The sequence below is a fragment of the Labrus mixtus genome, chromosome 3 (genome assembly GCF_963584025.1).
Source record: "Labrus mixtus chromosome 3, fLabMix1.1, whole genome shotgun sequence".
Lineage (NCBI taxonomy): Eukaryota > Metazoa > Chordata > Actinopteri > Labriformes > Labridae > Labrus > Labrus mixtus.
In genome coordinates this window covers 30,994,045-31,006,894 of record NC_083614.1, presented here as the reverse complement: position 1 = coordinate 31,006,894, position 12,850 = coordinate 30,994,045, and positions in this window count along the sequence as shown.

Here is a 12,850-nt window from a genome sequence, read left to right as displayed (position 1 = left end):
ATCCAGACATTTATTGTTTTCTTTTCGAGTAAGGGGGGCAGGCAAAACAAGAGTTATTCTTCTCCCTGCTCCTTTCCGTACATGGGATAAAGTGTGAATCGTTTTTTCTTTTTTTCCTTTTCTGTTGTGTGTTTTTACAATCTATGGTTTTGACATGTACGGAACAAATTAAAAAAATTAAATGAAACGAAAAGATAGAGATCAACTTCTCAGACGCTAATCCGACGCAACCTAACATGCGTGACATACACCTGTGACAAGGTAAACTGATTGGCTGCAAATGTAAACACTCGAAGAAGCTCATTGGCCCTCCGAACTGAGGAGCGCTTGCTGTAACCTGTTCATGCCCTACAGTGAAAACTAAACAGAGCAGGTGGGGATATTTAAATACAGGTGGCACAAACATGCTGTAAACAAGCGCACCCTGCCAAAAAAAAAAACATGCGCGTACCGGACCAGGTAGTGGAATTTAGTTTGAAGCAGTTGGCGGCATTGAGTTACCAACTTCAAGCAACAACAACATTCACCTCTTGGATTTACATCATTCATCTCTAAAATTAGGCTAATACCTGTGGACAAATGAAACACAAACACCTGAGGGATGCTCACGTCTACAAAGGTAACGAGTCATTAATCTGTTGCTCTTCTGAAATACACCTACACAGGTAAATCCAAGGCTTTGAAACTGGGCGACTGAATTGTCGACAATTATAGGCTCTCATGTGACCATACAACACATAGTCATTGGTAACTCTTCAAACATTTAGCCTACTATTGAAAAGTGAAGCTGAGTCCACTCCATGTTTCAAATCCAGACAGGGTTCTTTGGTAGGCTATCTCCCCAGCTCCTCCCCTCCTTTCATTGTCTCCCAACTTTCTACCAGATATGAAATGACAAGTTAAAGGCAAAAAGTCCTATAAGGAGCTTATGTAAATCCCTAAAGTAAAAGTTTCATGTGTAGGCTTGACATTCATGTGGATTCAAATGTATTTCATTGACCTTTGCTCTGAAATGAAAACTATTGGAAGAAGCCTAATATCACTCTGATTTCTTAAAACCAAGCGGCAACCTGTTTGTTGAAAAGTGAAGCCAAAGTGAAAGTGCAAAAAAACTGCAGTTCTTCAAGTGTTTGCTTGAGGCCCAGAAGTCACATACACACCCCATTAAAAAAAAAAAGGCAATTTATTACAGCAGAATGAACATGTTAACAGCCTGATACACTAAACGAAATAGGTCTGATTATTTATTGTCCTTGTTTTGATTTTATAAACGATAAGTGGTATTCATAATAAGGCATGTAGCTGACATGATTGACAGGCGGGCGCAGCATAGCGGTTTGTCAGGTAGCTTAGAACCCGCCTCAGCTCCGGCTCTCAGCCTGTTGTTACGGCGTCTGAAAGTTAGGCTGAGACATCAAGCATGGCGCCCGCCATCGTCAAGTCTCATGGGTGACGTCACTCCCCCTTCACCCGTTAATATTTATAGTCTATGCTTAAAACCCAATTTGTGGATTTCAGACCCTCCTACTACTTGTCAGTCAGTCACTGTAGTAACCCAACAACTAGTGCCCCCCATTTAACCCCTGTCCTCACCTGAACTTCATCTTAATTCTAATCTTAACTCAAACCAAAGTGCCTCTGCTGCTTAAGTACATTTTCTCATCTTACTAGTACTGCCACAGTGCCCTGGTCCTCATAAGTATAGGAACATGATAGAACATGCATACACACACTCAGAGGCGTGCAGCCCACCAATATTACCAACACACGCACACATACATTAATCCAATGTCACCTCTATTCCAGCAGCGTGTTTTTTCCCAGAGGGCTTTATCAGAGCGGCGTCGGGCTGATTGGAGGAGGCAGCAGTAATGACTGCAGGTCATGAGGTCACAACCCTGTTATGATAACTAAACTCCGGGGTCAGACGCCTAAACGGCAGCAGCACGCACCTCCTGATCACGCCTGATAACAGCATATGAACGATGCTTTGTTATTTTAACACTTAGACTCAAAATTCATCCATTTGTGGAATTTGGATTTATTTTTTCATGCCAATTCTCAATCGTCGTGTCCCATCTTTGCAGCACATATAAGGAGCAATATAAGGCTGGAATGATTGTTCTTTATCTCTCAGTGAATTCACACATGTTAAAGTTTAATATCTGTTGGTGTTGTCGAGGTAGAATTCTGACAAATTTGTTCCGTATCTTTAACAATAAATCATAAACCGGGTTTAAAAACTGTAACCAGAAATGAGCTTGAATCAGTTTTTTACAAAAACTCAGATTTGAAATACATTTTCAATAATACCTGCACAGACCAACAAAGATTAAGAACATGAAATACCTTTTTTTGTATTTTATTTTTACTTGTAAGAGTTTCAGACGACACTTTGACTGAGAAATGTCTGAATACTCTCTGACGCCGTCCAGTTAGTGTTTCATGATTTTTTATTATTCTTTGATTGTTCATGTGACAGTTTATTGGCGGCTGTGGATCAGTGGTAGAGTCGGTTGTGTACAACTGGAAGGTACGGGGTTTGAACCCCAGCTCCTGCAGCCACATGTCCGATGACACTTAACCCCGAGTTGCTCCCACTGCTTTGTCGGCGGCGTATGAATGTGATTATTGGATACTTTACATAGCAGCCTCTGCCATCACTGTGTGAACGAGTGGGTAGGTGTAAAAGCGCTTTGAGTATAGTCTGAAGACTAGATAAGTGCTATACAAGCTCAAGTGCATTTACCTTTTTACCATTTAAATCAGAGTAGTATGGATGCATTTACAAACTGTGAATAGTAGAGAGAAGGAGAAGGTTGGGGAATTGCAAGTTAAAGGAAATTTGGCTTAAAGGTGAAAAAAAAGAAATGGTTGACAGGAACAAACAACGCATATGAGGCATTTTAATTTGCCAGATATCCAAAACAGTTTTTTTTTAACTTGGGAATAAAAGCTGTTGAGTCTCACATGAAATCCAAAAAGACCCGATGCTAAGATTGTATTATTGTATTTTAATGTTTTGCTCTTAAAAAAGGTGTCAAAGTCTTCAATATAATTTTAAAAGGTGCACAGTAACCATGTGTCTGGTGTGATGGTTGTTGTTGCTTTTTATTTTTATTTAACATGCTTTTTCTTGATTTGTGAGCACCCACCAGTGTGACACAATGTAAGAAATCTCTTCCAGAATATAGGCAGCAACTAAAAATACATATTAAATATGTATTTACTGTCAAGCATGAGCTTGTTCATCTTTCCAGACAGACATACAAACATGCAGACAGATAGTCCGAGTCTCAGCCCAGGCAGACTGACATGCACAGACAGTCAGAGCACACATGTATAAATCTGGTATAATGCTGATTTCTACTTTCCCAAAGAGGACTGCTAGCAGTGCAGAATGGAAACAAGAATTATTCAATCAAACAGCTCTCCTTCCATATCCAGATTTGAGTCCAGCTGCATAAAGCTCGCCGCATAATCCTTTTATCAAACCCTCCGATGGAATACTCTTATTGGAAATGCCCAGAGAGAGAAATAATATTAAGGTCATTTCTATCTCTAGTTTATTTTCTCCTTTAAAAAAATCACCTCTGCTTCATGTTTTTATCTTGAGACAATAATTACTTCAGGTCTGCAGGACGGGAGACCTAACTGCTGATTATTTCTGCTCTCTGACCACTGAGGGAATCTCTGCCCTCATCAGTAATAACTGAATCAAATGGTCCTTATTTAAAGCATCTGTGTGCTGTGGAGAGCCTCCGTCAGGCAGGTTGGAGCAGAAATGTAATGTGGGGTCGGCTGGTGATGATGACTGCTGGTACTAATGTCTCCAAAGTGTTAGATGTGGAAGCTGAGAGAGCTGCTCCTCTGTCCTGTCAGCGTTTTACAGCTTTGTATCTCAGCTCTCTGATGGGTGCTGAGAGGGTTTAGGGTGGTGTATGCAGAGCAGGGGTTTGTTGTATTAAAACAATATTCCTGTGTGGAATGAAACCATTTCTATTTTAACAGTTGTTCTACTCTGAGGGAGTTCAGGTGCAGGACGTGTTTCTTTTATTTCTCAAGTAATTTACAGTACAGCTCCAAATACAATATATGACATCATCTTTTTATTTTAAAGTCACTTAATACATAATAATGTGCTTTTCCATGACATTTTGCACGGCTGTTTAAATAGGTACCTTTATTTAGAGTATACTTTCTTAGACACCTTACTTTATGAATTAGCATTTAGTGTCTGAGTATCCCTAGAATAAATCAGTAAGCAAATATGAAGGAAGAATGGTATCGGCCCTCTACACTTTTAACGTTTCCTCTCTTCTCCCTTCTTCTTCTTCTTCTGATGATCCACTCAAGGGAGGAGAGCAGTAATGTTGTCATAACTTCTCAGAACACTCATTGATACACATTCAGACTTTAAGTTACTCTAAAGTTAAGAACACTCATGAACCTGAAAACCCAATCACTGACGTAAGTATCCCATCCTTCTGTTCTGCCGTTTGGTAAAACTAGCTGGTCTCAACTTGAACTTTTGAATACTTTGAATTGTACGTCATCATTTCAGATGTTTTAACCAGGCTGGGGGATGTGGCTCTAGGGAAGGCCATATTGTTCGGCCTGTCTTTTTTCAGTCCTCCACTTTGGTACAGGCTAAATTCTCTCAACAGATACATTTTGTGTAGCTTCCAGAGTATGAATTACAGCGACTTTGTTGATACCTTAAGTTAAGACGAGCATCACTTCCGATCCGGTTTCCAATACATATGTGCCAATAAAGATACCGATTCCGTTATAACTAATAGTGTTATTGTTGTTGTTGGTATTATGTGTGAGGCTACCCAAAGCTGTAGTGAACCCAGAGTTGCATTGTGCTGGCTTCACATACAGACAGGGTTTCTTTGGGGTTTTTTATGCCTGTAATGGAGAGATAGGACAGTAGATAGAGTTTGAAATCAGGGAGAGAGAGAGAGAGAGAGAGAGAGGAATGACATGCGGGAAAGGAGCCACAGGCGGATTCGAGCCCGGGTCGCTCGCCTGGAAGACTACAGCCTCCATACACGGGGCGCACACACTAACCACTGCTCCACCAGCGCCCCCTGGCTGTCAGGATTTTCTAATTAAATGTTTTAAACTGACGTGTAAGAATTGCACTTTTGATCATATAGAAAGTTCCATCTCGTCTGAACGTTGTCATGGAGACGATATGGAGCCGAGAATGTTTCAAGTGACCAACAATCTTTCTTGATCAGTTACGTGGATCAGCACCAACTTAAATATCGGACCCGATACGTACCGATATGAAATGGAATCTGTCCCATCTCTAATTGTTATGATATTTGTTAAAGCCAATGAAGTTCCCCAATAACTTACACAAATCCAACCTTTCCTCTGGTGCCACCGTTGAATCAGAAATACCCATCTGTATTTTAATTTTAATGTTTGCATGCTAATAAAACATGATAGAGGTGTTACTCTAGAAATGGAGGTGTCTGTTTGATCTAGACTGAAAGATCTCTACAGCTTTCTGATGGATTGTCGTAAGATTTGATTGATTTCATTCATGCTTTCAGGTGTGATGTACCACCACATCAACTCATTACATTTAATATAGTTTATGACCAAAGACCTTTTTAGATGAATTATATTTCCTTCAGCCTCAGCTGTGCTTGATGTTTCACCCTAATGAGAACATTTGAGCATGCGAACTCACAACCAGAGATACTTCCCTTGTTAAAATCAAACTTCATGAGCACTCAGCATTTTGTTGTTTTGAGCATCTCAGCATGCTGACGATATCAGTCAGTGACTCATGCCTCAGAGTAGTCAGCTTTGGAGTCCTCTTTAAAGTCTTTATATGTGATTTTTAACACTTAAATATAATAGAAATCAAGTATATCCTCTGAAAATAACTCTGTGAGTCATGACTGTCTACAATGGGTGTAACACCCGAGTCCCACTGTCTGTGATGTTTTCAGAGTTTTCAGAGTCCTATCTTCACTTTGTTTACATCGCCCGGACGGCCGGCTGACTCCTCCCCTCGTGTATAAAAGTTGTTTAATTGAGGGACTAGAGAAAAGAAGAATAACATACTGTACTCACTGCTTAACTGTGTTTCTAGATCACGCTCATTTCAGGTAAATTTACATGCAGTGTGAAGATACGAGCATAATAAAGATCGCTAGCATTAGCATGCTAACACAACAATGCAGCGTGAGTTGTTTTGGTTTCATGCTGGTGCTCAAGGGCGACATCTGCTGGATCAAAAAAATCACATATAAAGCCTTTAAAAGACTGCTTTAGAGATGAGATTGATCAAACTGTGTGAAGATCCTGTTCTTTCTTTTGGTGCATTGCAAATTATAGCTTGTTTGCACGCTCTTTGCTCATTTCTGAGTCGTACAGTTCAGGTTTCACGCAGAGAATGAATCAGATCGTGTCTATATCAGAAAGAGAAGAAAAACAAAGAGAAGGCTACGACTTAAGAAATGGAGATCAAAGTTCTTCCTATGAAAGACGACTGGTTGTTTTGATCTCGAGTGAGAGAGTTGCTATTTTCTCCCACTGATGGACTGAGATGGCCTGGACCTGAAGACAGCAGGTCACTGGGTCCATGCTTTTACCAACACCCTCTGTCCATTAGTCTCTGTAAGCCAGAGAGGCCAGACCAGGTCTCAGACCATCACTCCATCCTATACACTCTGTAATGTGATGATATGCTAATGGGATGAAAAGTCATAGTTCATTCTCCAGTGGCTGCTGCACTGCTGAAAATGTCTGTGTGTGTGAGCTCTGAAGCTGTCTGTGTCTGTGTGTGTGTTTTTTTGAGTGTGTAACTACAGACCTATAATTATCCTCCTGAGGAAAACAAGTGCAGAGTGAGTGGTCCATTGTGGAAACAGGATTACAGCCTGAGAGAGAGAACAAAACGCTCTGTGCTTTGTGTTGGCTAATGTTTTCAAGTCGAGTCTGAGCTGTTTGATTTGAGCTGTGTGTGTGTGTGTGTGTGTGTGTGTGTGTGTGTGTGTGTGTGTGTGTGTGTGTGTGTGTGTGTGTGTGTGTGTGTGTGTGTGTGTGTGTGTGTGTGTGTGTGTGTGTGTGTGTGTGTGTGTGTGTGTGTGTGTGTGTGTGTGTGTGTGTGTGTGTGTGTGTGTGTGTGTGTGTGTGTGTGTGTGTGTGTGTGTGTGTGTGTGTGTGTGTGTGTGTGTGTGTGTGTGTGTGTGTGTGTGTCCAGTTATTTAATGTGGATGTTTGAAAAAAAATAAAAAATAAAAAAAAATCCTGTGGTCAGTGTGTTTCATGTAAATAATTTCCTTCCTGACCATTCGGCTGAAAATGAAACTTTGTTGTCTTGGAATTTGTCCTTGTGTTCGGTCAGGCAGGTGGTTATTAAATATGACACACACGCGCAAACATACAGAAAAGGCAAACGCACTTTTTCCTCTCACAATGAAGCGCCTCATTTAGCTTGTTTTGATTAAGGTGTACGACCGGCAGAGGGAAAAGAGCGCGAGGTGCAGAGACAAGGCAAGCGAAAAGAAAGAAAGAAAGAGAAAAGAGACGGCAGGCTTTTCTTTCTCCAGAGTTTCCACGTGTCACTCGTGTAAGAAAGCCGCCAAACCAATAATTTTGTCAAGTTCTTTCTTTAGTGGAGCGGCTGAAACGTCTTTGGATTGCCACATTTATAAAGGCAGCCCATATAAAGCCATTCACAGCGCTGAATGAACACGCCATCTGTGGGGCTTTCTTATTTCCTCTTCTCTTTTCTTCTCCTCCTTTTTCAAGCCTTGTAATCAAATTTGAGCAAAATCAAATGGCGGGAGGATAGAGAGAGCAGTTGTGGGGGGGGGGGGGTGTGGGGGGGTGTGGGAGGGAATGAGGGTTCAATGAAAGTACCTTTTGTTGGTCTGAAACGAGCAAGTAATTTACAAAATGCCCTCCCTTTGTGCAGGGGGCTAAGGGAAGAAAGAAATCAGTAGCTTTTAGAAGCTAGGCCTTGCGCTGCGACGGGCAAGATAATGAAAGCCGTCTTGTGTTTGTGGGCTAGAGAGCATCTCAAAGGCAGACCGGGCCCCGGCTCAGGGTTAGCTCGGCTGCTGAGAAAAAAAAAAAAAAAAAAAAACAACACTCTCCTCTGTGTATGTGCGTGTATGTGTGTTTGGCAAAGAGCGGCAAAAAACAGGACGACTGTGCCCGGCTACTCTTGGCAGAGACACTCCGAGGAAGAGACAGAGTTTGTCGATTTGCTGAGGAGAGAAGAGGGATGAAAGAAGAATGGATTTACCGGCACTAAAAGGCTGCTCATCTCCTCCTTACCTGTTGTTGTCCTGCTGCAGGTGTGTCCAGCCAGCGCCTCCCCCCCCCCCCCCCATACAACGAGATGCAACACCTCCCGGAGAGGAGCGATGAAGATACAGAGAAGGAGATGAAACGTCCTGCAGGGATCATTGTGCTGACGGATTACGAGAGGGAGGAAAAGGATTTCCTCCTCTGCCTAGATGTTTTGAAGTGGAGCACCTGAACTGCTGAAGGACGCTTTACCTGCGTGGATCTGCTGGATTATTACCTGTGTGACACCTGGGCAGACTGCTGCAGTGGATTAATACAGGTCAGAACTTTTGGAATAACCAGACATTTCCTTTTGTGCATACTAACTTAGAAACAAAATATAAACAGATAATGAACAAGCGGGTTATTCACCTGTAATGAAAATTAATAACTAGTTATTTTCATGATAACTTTAACTGACAGTTGATTTACGATAGGTCCAGTTTTGATGAAAATTAGCGGCAGTCCTTAAGAAGACAAAAAGAGAAATTCAGTATAAAACGTTATTAAAGTGCATGTAATCGTCCTCTGTCTCTGGCCTACAGATTTGTTCCTGTCACAGTGAATGGGTCGTCTCCTGAAGTCTCGTCTTGCAACGCACACACACCGGTGAGTTCAATTCTTATGACGGAAATAAAAATAATGGGATGTTTCTCTTTTTCTTTGCACTTTCTCACCGTCTCCGTTTGTATCTAAGTCTCTAAGAAAGACACATTTTTTCCTCCACACTCGTTTTATCTCTCCTGTGACATCTCGAGTGCCTGAACCACATTGTCTCTAGTCCGCTTTGAACATGGAATACATTTATTTCATTCATGCTTTAAGCTCTGAAGTTTCTATTCTTTTATGAGTTTGTGTTCATCATCTTGATCAAGTCTGCAACAAGCAACTGTTTTAGAACTGATTCATTGGCCATTTGATTTCACAGTTACTTAATGTGTTGTTTTGTATTTAAAATGTAATGTGATAAACGCTCATTACTCCCAGAGCGACATCTTAAAATTTTCATTTACAAACATGTCAAATAAAAAAAAGGGCATAAAGTTCTTAAATTTAGGAAGGTGATACCAACAAGTGTTTTACATCAGACTTAAAGAAATGACATCATCATATTTTCACTTTTTGATGGCTATGAATTTTCTTTAAATGGACTAATCGTTGAAACCAAAAAGTTTAGACGTTTTCCGTTTTTCGACCTCTTTCGGGTTTGTAACATTCAACTTATGAACTGATTCTGCAGCTCAACAAACTCTGTTCATAACAGTTTTACTGATTCTGTTTTCAAAATTCAGAGATTGAAGTTTAAGTTCAACAGGAGACAAACTCTTGTGTTTGCTCGGTTTGAGTTACAGCTTCAGGCGACAATCCTTTTTGGCCAGATTTAAACCGCCGAAGGTGTTAGATGAAGCTTCATCAAAATGGATGCGACATGTGATACTGAGAAAGCTGGGATAAAGTTTCCATGTCGTCAGTATCTGAATACTTGTTGAGTACTTTTAAGTTGTCGTGCACGCATGCTAACACAATGCAGAGCTGATTGGATTGTTTTTGAAGATATGTTATAAACTAGAGTGCGATAAACAAAAGTTTTCAGACTTTTCATGTTGTATGTACCTTTTCTGAAGGTAGAATACGGTTTCATTAGTTTTACAATCTTGTTTGGGTTGTACAACTTGTCATACAGTAAAAGTTGACATGGTAAGAAATAGTAAAGTTTACTGAAAGTTGTCCAATGAAGAACTTCAGCAATCACAGCAGTAATGTAGGATGGACTGAATATAGGGAAGACAAAACTCATAAACAGTAGAAGTTAAAAACCAGAAGAGTTTATCTGTCTTTGTCAACCTGATTACTTTTGAGATCTTGCTTTTGATTAGTGTAGAAATCACGTTATGCTAAAAGTCTGTTACTCCAAAACAGCTCATCAATGTGGATGAAGATGTTTGGATCTCTGAGTCTAATTTTCTGTCTCATGTCATGGAGATGGATTCCAACTTCTAACATTTCCCATGAAGCTTCAGTGGCCAAGATATTGATGTAGTACACAGAAACTGGGCTGAGCAAGTTCTAATAATACAACAGGGGTCTTATATTAGAGAAATGCTTTGGGATGTGAAGTAAATTGTGGATAACTAAGATTGCAAAGATGTAGGCCCGCCTCCCAAAAAATAGCAGTTTCTCTAAAATGACATCATTTCAACAGAGAAAATCAACATCATAACAGAACTGACCTGTGAAGTGAAATCAATATTTATTAACAAAACTATAAAAAATAAAAAATAAATCAGGGATCAGAATATTATAACTGGTCGAGATGATGTCATCGATGAACAGACCTGTTGACCGTGTAATGTGGCTTTATGTGTGTATAGAGGATTTACTGTTCGAGATATTGCCTCCAAATAACCTTCAAAATAAATACAAGAATGGTGTTGTGAACGACTGAATGAGTGAATATCACTAAATCATCATTGTTACTTTAGCTTTATGCTCAAGGATTTCTATTTACTAATACTTTATAACTCTACTCCACATGAGTTTAAAGGCAGATACTGGACTTTTATTCTGTACTTAATTAATTCCACGACTGAAGGAACTTGTAACTAAGCTTTTGCAGAGTAATTATTTAAATACAATTGCCAAATAGATAATGATCTTCTGTTATATAGGTGGGGATCAGTCTGCCTTGATTTAATTTCCAAGGTTGATTAAATTTAGTTTTTAACTTTAAACCTGCAACACTAAAGTGATGAACGTATGAATGTGTGTTTAAATCTTAATAATAAATGTTGTGTTTTAAATCAGCTGTTACAAATAGATTCTTTGAAGTCTTTGGGTTATTATTTGTATTTCTTTGTTTTATCTGTTTGTTTTAATGCTGTCGTATCTTAGCTCAGGTAAAGTTTGAATGAATGTTTTTTTTTACAGAGTTTTCATACACTCTCATTTGACCACTTTTATACAAGTTACACATCTAAGGACTTCCTCAAACAGTGCTGACATTTTTAACTATGCCATCAAATGATCCATCTCATGTGTGCCAACTTTTGGCCAAGTGACCCACAATGCAATGCGTCAGCTTCAATGGATATAAAATGATTAATGGAATGTGTTGCATTAATTAGCTTCAGCATTGTTAGATCATTTTCATTGCGGGAAATAAACGTATGTCATCATGCATACTAACCCCGACCAGTTTTTGGCAGCCCTTTTTCCTTTTTTATCTTTCCTTTTTCTGAACTGTTCTGTTAACCTCTAAAGGTCCTCTAGAGCAGGGGTTCCCAAACTTTTATATCCCGCGACCCCCAAAATAACGATGCGAGAGACCGGGGCCCCTTCAGTCCCTGCAAGTGGATAAAGCATAACGGTGCACACAGCAGCACGCACTAATGGGCCTATCCAAACACTGACATTAGAACAACAATAAAAAAATACTGCAGCCTTAAACTAACTGAACAACATTTTTGTATGTAATTTCACAATAATAGGTAAAATATGTAATTTCAAGTCATGTCCAGTATTTGGAAGGCAACTCGCGACCCCCCTCCCAGTGTCCTGCGACCCCCCCAGGGGGTCCCGACCCCCACTTTGGGAACCACTGCTCTAGACTACAACGTAAAGGTTGTAACAGCACACCTTACCGGTGAGTGTGGTATCAACTCCTCCAGTCTGTGTCTGTATAATTAGGTATAGTGTGGATAAGGGAACAAGCAATTAATCAGAGCACAGTGCTGATAAAAAGAGTGTAAGGTATTGTAAGAGTGGGTAACCGCAGTAATAGAGCTTCTTCTGTAAACTGCCAAATTATATCTTTAACCCAAACTCATTTTTTATTTTTTTTATTTTTTTTAAAGGTTTATTTTTGGGCTTTTTGTGCCTTTATTGGAGAGATAGGACAGTGGATAGAGTCGGAAATCAGGGAGAGAGAGTGGGGAATGACATGCGGGAGAGGAGCCACAGGTGGGATTTAATCAGGACTTTAAAGACCTTAAAGGCTTTATATGTGATTTTTTGATCCAGCAGATGTCGCCCTTGAGCACCAGCATGAAACCAAAACAACTCGCGCTGCATTGTTGTGTTAGCATGCTAATGCTAGCGCTCTTTATTATGCTCGTATATTCACACTGCATGTAAATTTACCTGAAATGAGCGTGATCTAGAAACACAGTTAAGCAGTGAGTACAGTATGTTATTCTTCTTTTCTCTAGTCCCTCAATTAAACAACTTTTATACTCGAGGGGAGGAGTCAGCCGGCCGTCCGGGCGATGTAAACAAAGTGAAGATAGGACTCTGAAAACTCTGAAAACATCACAGACAGTGGGACTCGGGTGTTACACCCATTGTAGACAGTCATGACTCACAGAGTTATTTTCAGAGGATATACTTGATTTATATTTAAGTGTGAAAAATCAAATAGAAAGACTTTAAACAACAACTACTTTTAAAGTGGATTTAATTTGTTCATTTGTTCAGCAAACTGAGTATTAACTGTTTAACTTCCTTATTGTGAGTTGTTATTCTTGAT